Here is an 11,386-nt window from a genome sequence, read left to right on the forward strand (position 1 = left end):
CTGTCGTCACTATTATTTGTCAGCTAGAGAAACTTTTTTTACCATCATTTTTCAATGTTATGGAACATGTGATCATACATTTGTCATATGAACTAAGGGTTGGTGGTCCTGTGCAATATCAGTGGATGTACTCATTTAAAAGGTATATGGTTTTTTATATTTTTCTTTTCAATGCTTTTAAGAATTTTATTGTAATCCGAGTTGTGTATTGTTGACAGATGCATTTTTGCCTCCTGCAGCCATAGCTCTTAGAGTTCTCCCGTCAGCATCAACTCCCAACGTCTGATTGACCCTGCTATGTCTTGGGATGGTGTCTATCAGCGTCTTAAGGATAAAATGCAGTACTTTTTAAATGAAGTCATTCCCAACATTGTCCATAATGAGTTGTGCAACTTTTTTCAGGACAGAGAAACTTCATCTGCATTCAACATGAGCTTTGGTGCCCGTCAGGTATAAAGATTCAACTCATTTGTTTTATGTCGTTAGATTTCAAGCTAGTTTATGCATGATTGAATACATATATGCATGATTGCCTCACTATGAATTTTTTTAACACCTTATAACACATATATGCATGATTGATTCACTATACAATTTTTATGACACCCTTATAACACATATAAGCATATTGAATCACTATGAAAGTTTTTTTACAACCTTACAACACATATATGCATGATTTAATCACTAAAAAAGTTTTTTGACAATCTTAGAACACATACAAGCATGTTTTCATCCGTATGACAACCTTAAAACACATATGAGCCTGATATTAGCATATATGAAAGTTTTTTAATGCCTTATAACACATATATGCATGATTGGATCACTATAAAAAAAATTTACTGCCTTAGAATATGATACGCATGATTGAACCACATATAAAGTTTTTTGACTGTCTTAGAACACATATGAGCATGAATGAATCACTATAAAATTTTTTGACTACTTTAGAACATGATACGCATGATTGAATCACTATAAAAAAATTTTACTGCTTTAGAACATGATACGCATGATTGAATCACATACACAGTTTTTTGACTGCCTTAAAACATATATGAGCATGATTGAATCACTATGAAAGTTTTTTTACTGCCTTATAATACATATATGCATGATTGAATCAATATGAAAGTTGTTTGACAACCTTAGAATACATATATGCATGATTGAATCAATATGCAAGTTTTTTGACAACCTTAGAACACATATATGCATGATTGAATCACTATGAAAGTTTTTTGACAACCTTAGAACGCATGCAAGCATGCTTTCATCACTATGAAATTGTTTTACTGTCTTAAAACACACATATGCATGATTGAATTACTATAAAATTTTTCTTAGAACACATTTATCCATGATTGAATCAATATGCAAGTTTTTTGACTGCTTTAGAACACATATGAGCATGATTGAATCATTGTGAAAGTTTTTTGACAACATTAGAACACATATAAGCATGATTTCATCATTATGAAAGTTTTTTTACTGTCTTGTAACACATATTTGCATGATTGTGATATATCACACATTTATTTGACAACCTTATAAACCATATATGCATGCATGAATCATTGTGACATTCTTTGACAACCTTAGAACACATATTTGCATGATTGAATCACTATAAATTTTTTTCCAGTCTTAGAACATATATTTGAATTCTGTTAATGTCCTTCAGTTTATTGCTAGTCTATGTGTCATTCGGCCATTTACTTTGTTGCATTAGATTAAGTGCATTGCATATAATTTATTTCATTATATTTTGTTAATAAATACTAACATTTTGGTTCTCTTGTAGGATGTTGGAGATGATTAGTGTAGAAGAGTTGATGGAGGCATGGAGGAAGGGGCAGATCGAGAAAATGAAGAGGATGATACCCAAAATCTTGGCGAGGATTAGATCTGTTTGTTTAATTTGTTTGACGTACTTGTAACTAATTATAACTTGGCAAGGACTGTATTTGGTTGTTAAAGTTTGTTTAACTTAGAACTTATGTTAAATTTGTTTCACCTGTATATGTGTTTTTTATGTGTACTTTGTTTTTTGTAAGCAGATTATATGAATTGTATAACGTAAAATTTTTCTCGAGTTTTAAAATATTTCAAAAAAATATATATTTTTATTAAAATTAGCGACGAATAGTATATATCACTAATCTGTTGCCAATTTAAAGCAGTCGTTGGTTTGCGATGAAATTTAAGTTTTCGCTAATGGTCGTCGCCAAATTGAAGACGAATATTAGCAACGGATACGTATCCCTCGTTAAATAGTAGCGACAGATTAAATTTTGTCGCATAACCAAATCAGTCTCTAATTAGTGACGGACATAATCTGTCGCTAATTCATCGCTACTTAGCGACAAATTGGCGACAGATAAATTCTGCTGCAATTTAGCGATTAGGGTTATGTCACGGATGTTATCCATCGCTAATCCGTCGCTAACGTATTTAGCGATGGCTTAGCGACGGATAACGTCCGACGGATAACGTCCGTCGCTAATACGCATTTTTCTTGTAGTGAATCCGGTGACATGTATCATCTTTCAGGTATACCCAGAATCTCAAAAGTTTTATGTTTATGTTATTATTCAACCTCTTCTTTATAATCACATGCGAATTATCGCACCACGAGAGGTCTGGTAACATATATCGTCTTTCAGGTATACCCAGAACCATGTGATTTTATGTTTTGCATTCTTTTTGTTTGTTTTTCTTGTGCGAGCCATCGTACCACAGAGGATTTCTAAAATCCCGAACCCGCCATGAGGTTCACCCTTATTTTACTCACCTTACGTGTCGGGTGCCGTAAGTACCACCAAAAATAGTATCTCTCAAAACTTGGCTCGACTCGGAGTCCAATGTACAACTAAGTTCTGAGCAAGGGTGTACACATTTGTACCTCTCATCATATTGCCATCCACGTGGCGTCTTTCCTTATATATATATATATATATATATAATGCTTCTATTGTGATATTGAACCACGATAACTCATGGTGGTAAATTATATGTTTACATAATGTGATCTCCAACAGCAAACGTTCATGTTGGTCATGTTCTAAGAACTATTTACATATGTTAAAAGACAATCGTTATCTTCATTAACCATGACCTATCAATATTTCATTATCTTAGAAATTCAATCTTATGGTACTTTGAATATGGTAAATCCATGGTAAAACACATCCATGTGTTTTGCGATGAATTTTGAATATAATTAAGATGTACTTTTTGTGCTTGCATAATTAAAGTGTCACCACTTTATGTGTTGATTAGTGCTACTCTACAGAGGTTGAGATGCTTTTGATTCATGCATACTGATAATGATATTTAGATAATACATATTCATTCCAACAAAAGAACACATTAGGGTGAAGAAACTCAAGGGCAATGCAATGATCATCCTCAAGATTTGATAAACAAAAACACTTAAGAACATGAGAAATGGGGAATGCCAGGAAAGGTGATTTGTTGGGATTGCTGTTGGAATTATACAATAATGGCAATGATTTACAGCAACATGGGAGCTTCAAGAACATGGGGTTGTCAATGGCTAATATCATAGGGGAATGCAAGTTGTTCTACTTTGCAGGACAACGTCTAGGATAAGTTGGCATACATAACAGTCCGGCTATGAACAGTAATGTCGGCTATTGGGGTGCGGCAATTCGGTGGAGCACGAGGTGTAGCCAACCGACTTGCTCCATAGCTATTGGCTACCAGTAATGGTAAACTGTGACCAGGACTTAAGCAGGCTGGTGATCTATTGTACCTTGAATTGTAACAGTGAAACCATCCCAAATGACCAAGTGTTGGGTGTCCCTTCATACCTGCCTTCCTGGTTCATGCTGAATGACACTGAACATGCCAATAATGCCTGAACCACCCCAATAGGCTGGATAAAACTGCCATAATAACAAAGTTGTTGGCTGGGGTCAAGTCAACCCCTGCTCGTTTCAGATTCCCAGTGCAAACACCATAGTGCTTGTGTGCTTACATATGGTTAAAACTATACTCTGTGATTTTCTTACGAAAAACTGCAATAAAAGGAAATATAACCCAAAAATCTATAATCTGAGGTGCAGCAAGTAACGTAGATTAAGCATGTATAACATAATTGCTAATGCCAAAATAAATTAAAATAAACATGTAATTGATTTAGTCAACTGATCGAGCCACTATATACATGCAATCACAATCTAAACAGACCTTATATTTTTTTGTATAGCTATTTAATCAAACTCAACAAGATCAACTCAACTAACAACAACTTTTCCTTAGCTACAAGTGATTTACAGGTTTGACATGTATGCAGGATATCAGATTTGTTTTATGGTGTGTAACCATTCTGCCATTACGAATCATGTGCCCAATCACAATGTATGATACTTATCATGTAAGAGCTTTACTATGAAATAGATATGGATCTATTCTATCCATCAAATCACCATTCTAATTCAGTCCTTCTTCCAATCCATATGTAATGCTAAGGCAAAAAGGACCATGCCTATGTGGTGATGGTCGGTGCCCCCCCCCCCCTATTGGGTAGGACCACCCGCGCCCAACTAGGCCTCCTGCTGTCGATCACCTTCCTGGTCGTCGGCGTTGCCAAACCCCACATCAACAGCACTGCACGTATCCACGTTGCAGGGCATCGAACACAAGCATATGAAGTAAAACCCTCATTACTAGGTTCCACCACAATGGAGGGTTCAACGCCCGTATTTGCAACCCTCGTGATGGTGAACACACTACCCATGTTGGTGGTACCATCAAGGGGAAATGATGGGGCGTTAAGCATATTTGGGGTCACAAAACCCTGATCAACCACACACAAATTAAACGCCACTTACATCTTAAGAGTCTTGCGATGGCACGGCTGCAACCACTTCTCCTCGTTGGAGCGGCACACCACGTCCCCAATGGAGGTCCACACGACCAGCAATGGAGGTCGACCCTCACGGTGGGAGAGAAGGAGGAATAGAAAACGTTGGGAGAGAGAGAGAGAAAAAAAAAAGAGAGGAAGAGAGAAAGACATCCAGTCGTTTTCCCTTCTCTTCTAATTTATCTTCCCTCCCCACTTAGAGGAGTTTTGATTTTCAAACCCTACCCTAACCTTCAGCCCACGTTTTTAGTAGGTGCTTAGAAATTTCCAAAATCGCCCATCTCCTCTCCTTAGCAAAATTTATTCTAACTATCATTTTTTTATTCTTAAATGGTACCCTTCTCCCATGTCACATGGGATTCCCCCCTTACTTTTTGAAAAAAGTTAAGTGGAAAAAGCCAAAATTTTAGGCTTATCCAACTCTCACGTTTTTACCATTCTCAATGTGGCCCTTTTGTGCAAAAAAAGTTACTCCTACGCACAGGGGGTTTTGAACCAAGGTCTTACACCAAAGAGGTAACGAACCCCACCACTTGTGCTACCATTCATTTTATTGTAAAGTGTGGATAAAATTGTATTTAACCCTTTTTTGTTTCGTTTCGGATTTCTTGCAAAAAGGCATTGTTTTTCATTTCTATGTAGACGCATCGTGGGTTTGGAATTGGGAATGTGGCTCCACACAACTGTGTGTTCTACCACTACACCACACCACTATTTGTTGTTTACTTTTGCAAAGAAGTTTACTTTTGCAAAGAAGTTTACTTTATGTTTTCTTGGAACATTTTCCTTGTTGGTGGATCTCTCCCGTTTCCAAGTGGATTTTTCTCCCGTTGTTCCACCCTTACGCTCTCTTACGTTTGATGTGTTTTAAGTCCTATGCTATCATACCAAAACCATCGGGTTTGCCCATTTGGCCTTGTGAATCAGGTTGGATCATCAGATCTCGCCAAGGTATGGATCCAAGTACCCCTTTCTAGTATTTGTGACTGGGTCTGTTCTACTAACCCTTAAGCATCAATATCGCATAGAATATTACAAAAATCATGTTATTACACACAAATACTCATTTTTATTCGTTAAAAAATTCGTAAAAACTCATGGGTTTCACAAATAATATATGTGTTATGGCATGCTTTATAATATAAATATACATACGGTAAAAGATCTTGATTAACTCTTACAATCATCAAAGTGGTCTGAGTTATATTGATTGAGGGTTTTTGAACCGTATTGAGATTAAAATTCAGTATTTCGATTGTATGTGACTTTATGAAGCAATGATTATACCCAAAGGCATATCATTGTGTTCCAAATTCGTACAGGGTGTAATAGTAGGTATCTACATCTGCTCATTAAGCATGTTTGTACCCAAAGATATTGTGTTAAATTGCCTCTGGTTATATGATCTACTAGTTTCACTAATTGAGTGACAATTCCTTGAGAATTGAGAAGATAAAGCATCTCAGAGTATTATTATTTTCACAAAAGAAATCATAATAACCTTATTATGCTTGCCTTAGAAAAGGTGAATAATAAAGGGTCTCAGTTTATCTTTTTGATATGAATCATGTATAAGCATTTATTTGGTTTACCATATTTTTTATTATTAATGATTCTAGCAATATCCTTATTTTAGACGGATCAATTTTTTTTAATTGAAAAAAAAAAATTGTGTTGTTCACTTTGAGATACATGAACTTAGATTTAGCTTTAAGAACTGATGAATATCCCACTCTTATGGAGTATAGCAGAGTCGATCAGAATTCTGACTATGAAAAGTGAGAGCGCTTAAATAGGCTTAGCCTGTTGCTTTCACAGTCACGAGTGACTAAGAATATTCGAGACAGAATTTATCACTCTATATGAGACTTCGTCTCAAACCATATGTATTAGAAACTTCATTTAATATATTGGTATTGTGGACTCTATTGAAAGGCCACTAAAGATCTTTTGTGATAATGAAGTTGTTGTGTCTTTCTCTACTAACAACAAGAGCTTCGCTTCGTGTAGACACATGGAGTTAAAGTACTTTGTTGTTAAAGAAAGAACTGAGAATCATTTAGTGTGCATTGATACAATCGGCACAAAGAAAATGACGGTGGATCATCTTATTAAAGGGTAGAGTCGGGATTGTATTTTCAATATGTATGAGGATGAGTTTATTTGATTCTTTTTTATGTATGACAATACATTGTAGTTTTATGTGATCATATTTCTGCAACTAAATTGATTCTCTATATTTTTGTGCATTATTGAATTTTGTATTAAGTGTCTTATTTTTTAAGAGAGAATAGCATAATAACAATATTAAAAGGACAAAAAAGAATGAGTCAGAGATCAACCTATTCATAAAATTACTTTTAACGGGCTAAATACTTAAAATGAATTATATTATAGTACATGAAAACATGACAACCCATATAGAGATGTTCATCTCTATGACTCGTATGATTCATTCTTGTGGTTTAGTATAGCATGTGAACCTATATGAAACTTGAATCAAGATAATAGTAAAGAACCTCAATAATAAGTTTTTCTGTGTCAATGGGTCAAGTGGGAGAGTGTTGGACTACGGATTGGATCTAACCTGATGTGACCCGTATTGACACGAGAACATCAAAGGCTTTTGGTTTTGGAGGTTTTGATTACATGACAGTTATGAGAATGTGAAAAGATCTCCTAATTGTTCATGCATTAAAACCTCCCACTACTAAATCCTCTCACTATATAAATCACCACGGTAGTGTGATGAAGACTACATGATATTGGTTTTTTCAATCTTTGGGATTCAAGGGTCCTACACACCTCTCGACTTGACGGCCTAGACTCATCAAAGGTGTCGATTGGTTGAGGAGAACGCCGACAACCCACCTCTATTGAAGCATTGTTCAGATTGACAATGGAAACTTTCAGTAAGTGGTGTTCTCTGGTCTTTTATTCTAACAAAAGAACTTTTATATGAAAGTTTATCTTAAAACCCAAATTTTTCGTCCTTAGGGGGGGAGAGAAATTTGTTGTAGATTCATATCCACAAGCCAAAACTTTGACCTCTTTTGTGTTGGATACGTGGGCTGCGACACAAGAGTCGGAATTGCGACAACGCAACCTTACTTCATCAGATGCATTTTTGTAGGGCCCACCACAGCAATGCAAATGTGGGGCTTCTTTTTCTCGTGAAAAAAGAGCCCCAAATCAATGATAAACCCCCTTCCCTTTCAGCGAAAATGTTTACCGCTAGTGGGAGGGGGTCCGATTCGTTTACCGTGGAAGGAGGCGCTGCAGGGATTGAGGCACGGAGCCTCCTTCCACGACATGCAAACGCACCTTAAGAGTCCTACGCTCAAGGAAGGAAAGAAAGTAAATTGCGAAAGGGTAATTTGTAACTATCTCAAAAAATGCTCCTTGTAAAACTCAACTCTTGTATTCAGCATTATAAATAATGAATAGTACCTCTCTCAATATTTGTGAGAAAAAATGGACGTAGGCAACATTTGACCGAACCACGTAAAAATAGTGTCTTTGTGAGCATGTGTGGTTCGTGACACCAAATTTCGCTACTATTAGGAATTAGTAGAATAAGAATGTTATTCATCATCCACAAAGTCAAAGCAAACAAAAGAGTATGTAATTGAGAGATATAAGACTCCAATTCCCTCCACAATTCCCCCAATCCAAACACAACCCAATGAAACAAATCCCATGGAATATGAATCATTCAAGGAAGTCCGAACCACATGGTACATGGAGTGAAAATCCTAAAAGCATGACTGTGACCGGGCTCAAAGGGCGGCATAGGACCCTCTCTTAAAGGAGGGGGGCTAGCAATACGTGGCATATATGTGTTTGGCTCCAATCACTGGATTTTCTCACCCTGCCTCGATGGCAAATCATGCCCAATCACTTTGGGCACTTTAGCATGCCACTGCATTTGATTTGCCCTCCATCTTCTGTTGAGCCCCACAAATGGAGGGTGGTCAGGTGGGGCGGCAGACTCAAAGTGTGCAATCTGATTACACCTGATAGGGTCTCCTGCTCGGGCCCTAGATAACATGTTCGAGCTAGTCTGCTAAGACCTAAGAGATATCTCGAACACAAAAGACCTATTTGCGTGAACAAATGGACCATGTTCTGCAGTCAACTTCTCCTCCCACAGCAGCATCCCCTCCAACTTCTGCTCGAACTGCTGCCACAGCTGCACGTTGTCCAGTTTCTTCCCCTCCTCCCATAGCCGCTTGCCCTCCTTTCGCTTCTTTCTTTTCCTTCCTTTCAGTCCACATTCACTTTCTGCTTTCATCGATGTGATTAGCTGCAAAAACATAGCATATCATCTCGAGCTAAGAAATGTCAGTTTATGAGCAAAACAGCTTGATAACGATACTAACTTATCTAACTGCAATGACAATCATGGTGATGTCATGTAGTAGAGGAAAATAACATCTCAAAAGACAAACTATAACATCTGAAAAAAAAAACATATAAAAATTAACTAAACTCAAGGGTCCTTCAGGTATTACTTGAAGATTAAGTCGAGGCAAAAGTTTTGAAAATTTGCTTCTCATTATAAACTCATGTAAATTATCATGCATTCTTCTACACATTGTGAACAAATTTTTATGCTAAATGAATTTGCATGTTTTAAGGTTATTGTGCTATTGGAAAAAACACTACCTTTAATTCATATAAAAGTGAGGTGTTTCTTCCAATTTCTGTCGTTCCATCTAGTACAGGTACGTATAATAGACAAATTCACTAGTTCTGTGGTTGGAAAATAAAAATATTACTGTAGATTACAAGAACATTTTTTAAGGCAAAGTAATTCTCTGATATAACAGTATTATCATATAACATGTCAATTTTGGGTCCTTTTTCTTCTGAATTCTAAGAACACCCTTATTCACATACTGACTATCCTTAGTTGCTTCTTAATTTCTTTTATGCTTTTATCTTCAAATGATCAAAAAACCTCTAGGGTTCTTACATCACTTCTCAAATTATAAGTACTTAAAAAATATGAGCTAGCATACAGTAAATGTATAGATGGATAGATAGAATTAAAACAACCGTTAACTGTGGGGTCATCTGGGATCGCCTCCCCTATTGTTTTCGGTGACCCTGTATTGAGGCAGCCAAACAAACAAAGGTTGTTATGTAAACAACAAAAGTACAGAGGAGGTGTTGCGTACCTGAGGCAGCCATTGACGGGCTGTTGTTACAGGGAATCGAAGGTCGTTGGAGCAGAGGAAGACGAATCGAATTCTGATGATCAATCAGGCCAAGAGGATTTGTCTGCTCAACCGAGCTGCAGCCACCACAAGCGCATGGCTTCCGAATGCAATCGGTGAGTTGACCTCTTCTTTCTTTAGTTTGCACACACGCACTTTTCTGATAGCAGATGCTCACTACAAAGGGTTGCTCATGACACCCTTATATAGTGCATAGGGTGAGAACTGTTTGCGTAATTGTTCCCCCTTGATCCTATGTTGCTTTATCGGAAAAGATCATCCCAGATGTGGGAATGAATCCACATCGTGGATAACTACCATGTAAATTGTCATGGTTAATCCAACATTCTTCCACTTGATCCGACGATAAACCCTTTAACCAGAAAACCTTATGGGAATAACTTGATGAATAGAATGGCCTTTTTATTCTATTTTATAGGTCCTTAGTTGAATCTCTAATCCTTATGAGATTAACAACAAAAATAATGAGAATCAAGAACTGAAAGTGATCACTTTATTTATATGCATATATCAAAAAAGAGTTTAACAAGCTCATCCTCATTACATGTTCGAAATATAATCCTGGTGCTAGCCCTTTAGTAAGAGGATCAGCGATCATCTCTTTGATACTAATATTAGCAATATGCACTAAATGATTCTTCATCCTTTATTTAACAACAAAATACTTCAATTTCATATGCTTACATGACGTAGAACTTTTTTGTTGTTTGAAAAAGACACTGTAACTTCATTATCATAGTAGACCTTCAGTGGCTTCCCAATAGAATCAACCACCTTTAACTGTGATATGAAATTCTTTAACCATATAGTCTGCAAGGTTGTCTCGTATAAAGCTATGAATTCTGCCTCCATGGTGTGGGCAACAGTGGTTGTCTGCTTCCCACTCCTCCAAGAGATCGTGCCCCTGACCTCGAGATGATCAACTTAATGATACATCAATATATAGTCTTTTGTCCCTTGCAAGTACCGCAAGACTTTCTTGGCAGCCTTCCAATGGGGTAAACCTGGGTTAGACTATAATCCATCAAGCACCCCTACTGCAAAAGAAATATCTGGTTGAGAACATGTTTGCACGTACTACAAGAAAAATGCTAATTAGGGACAGAAATTTGCGATGGATTTTTTCCATCGCAAATTTGTGACAGATTAGCGAGAGAAAACTATCTCTCACTAAGTTTCAAAATATTTGTGAAATTAGCGACGGAAAAAAATCCATCGTGAATTCGTCGTTAATTAGCGACGGATTAGT

The sequence above is a fragment of the Nuphar pumila genome, chromosome 4, assembly GCF_984573655.1.
Source record: "Nuphar pumila chromosome 4, dmNupPumi1.hap1.1, whole genome shotgun sequence".
NCBI lineage: Eukaryota > Viridiplantae > Streptophyta > Magnoliopsida > Nymphaeales > Nymphaeaceae > Nuphar > Nuphar pumila.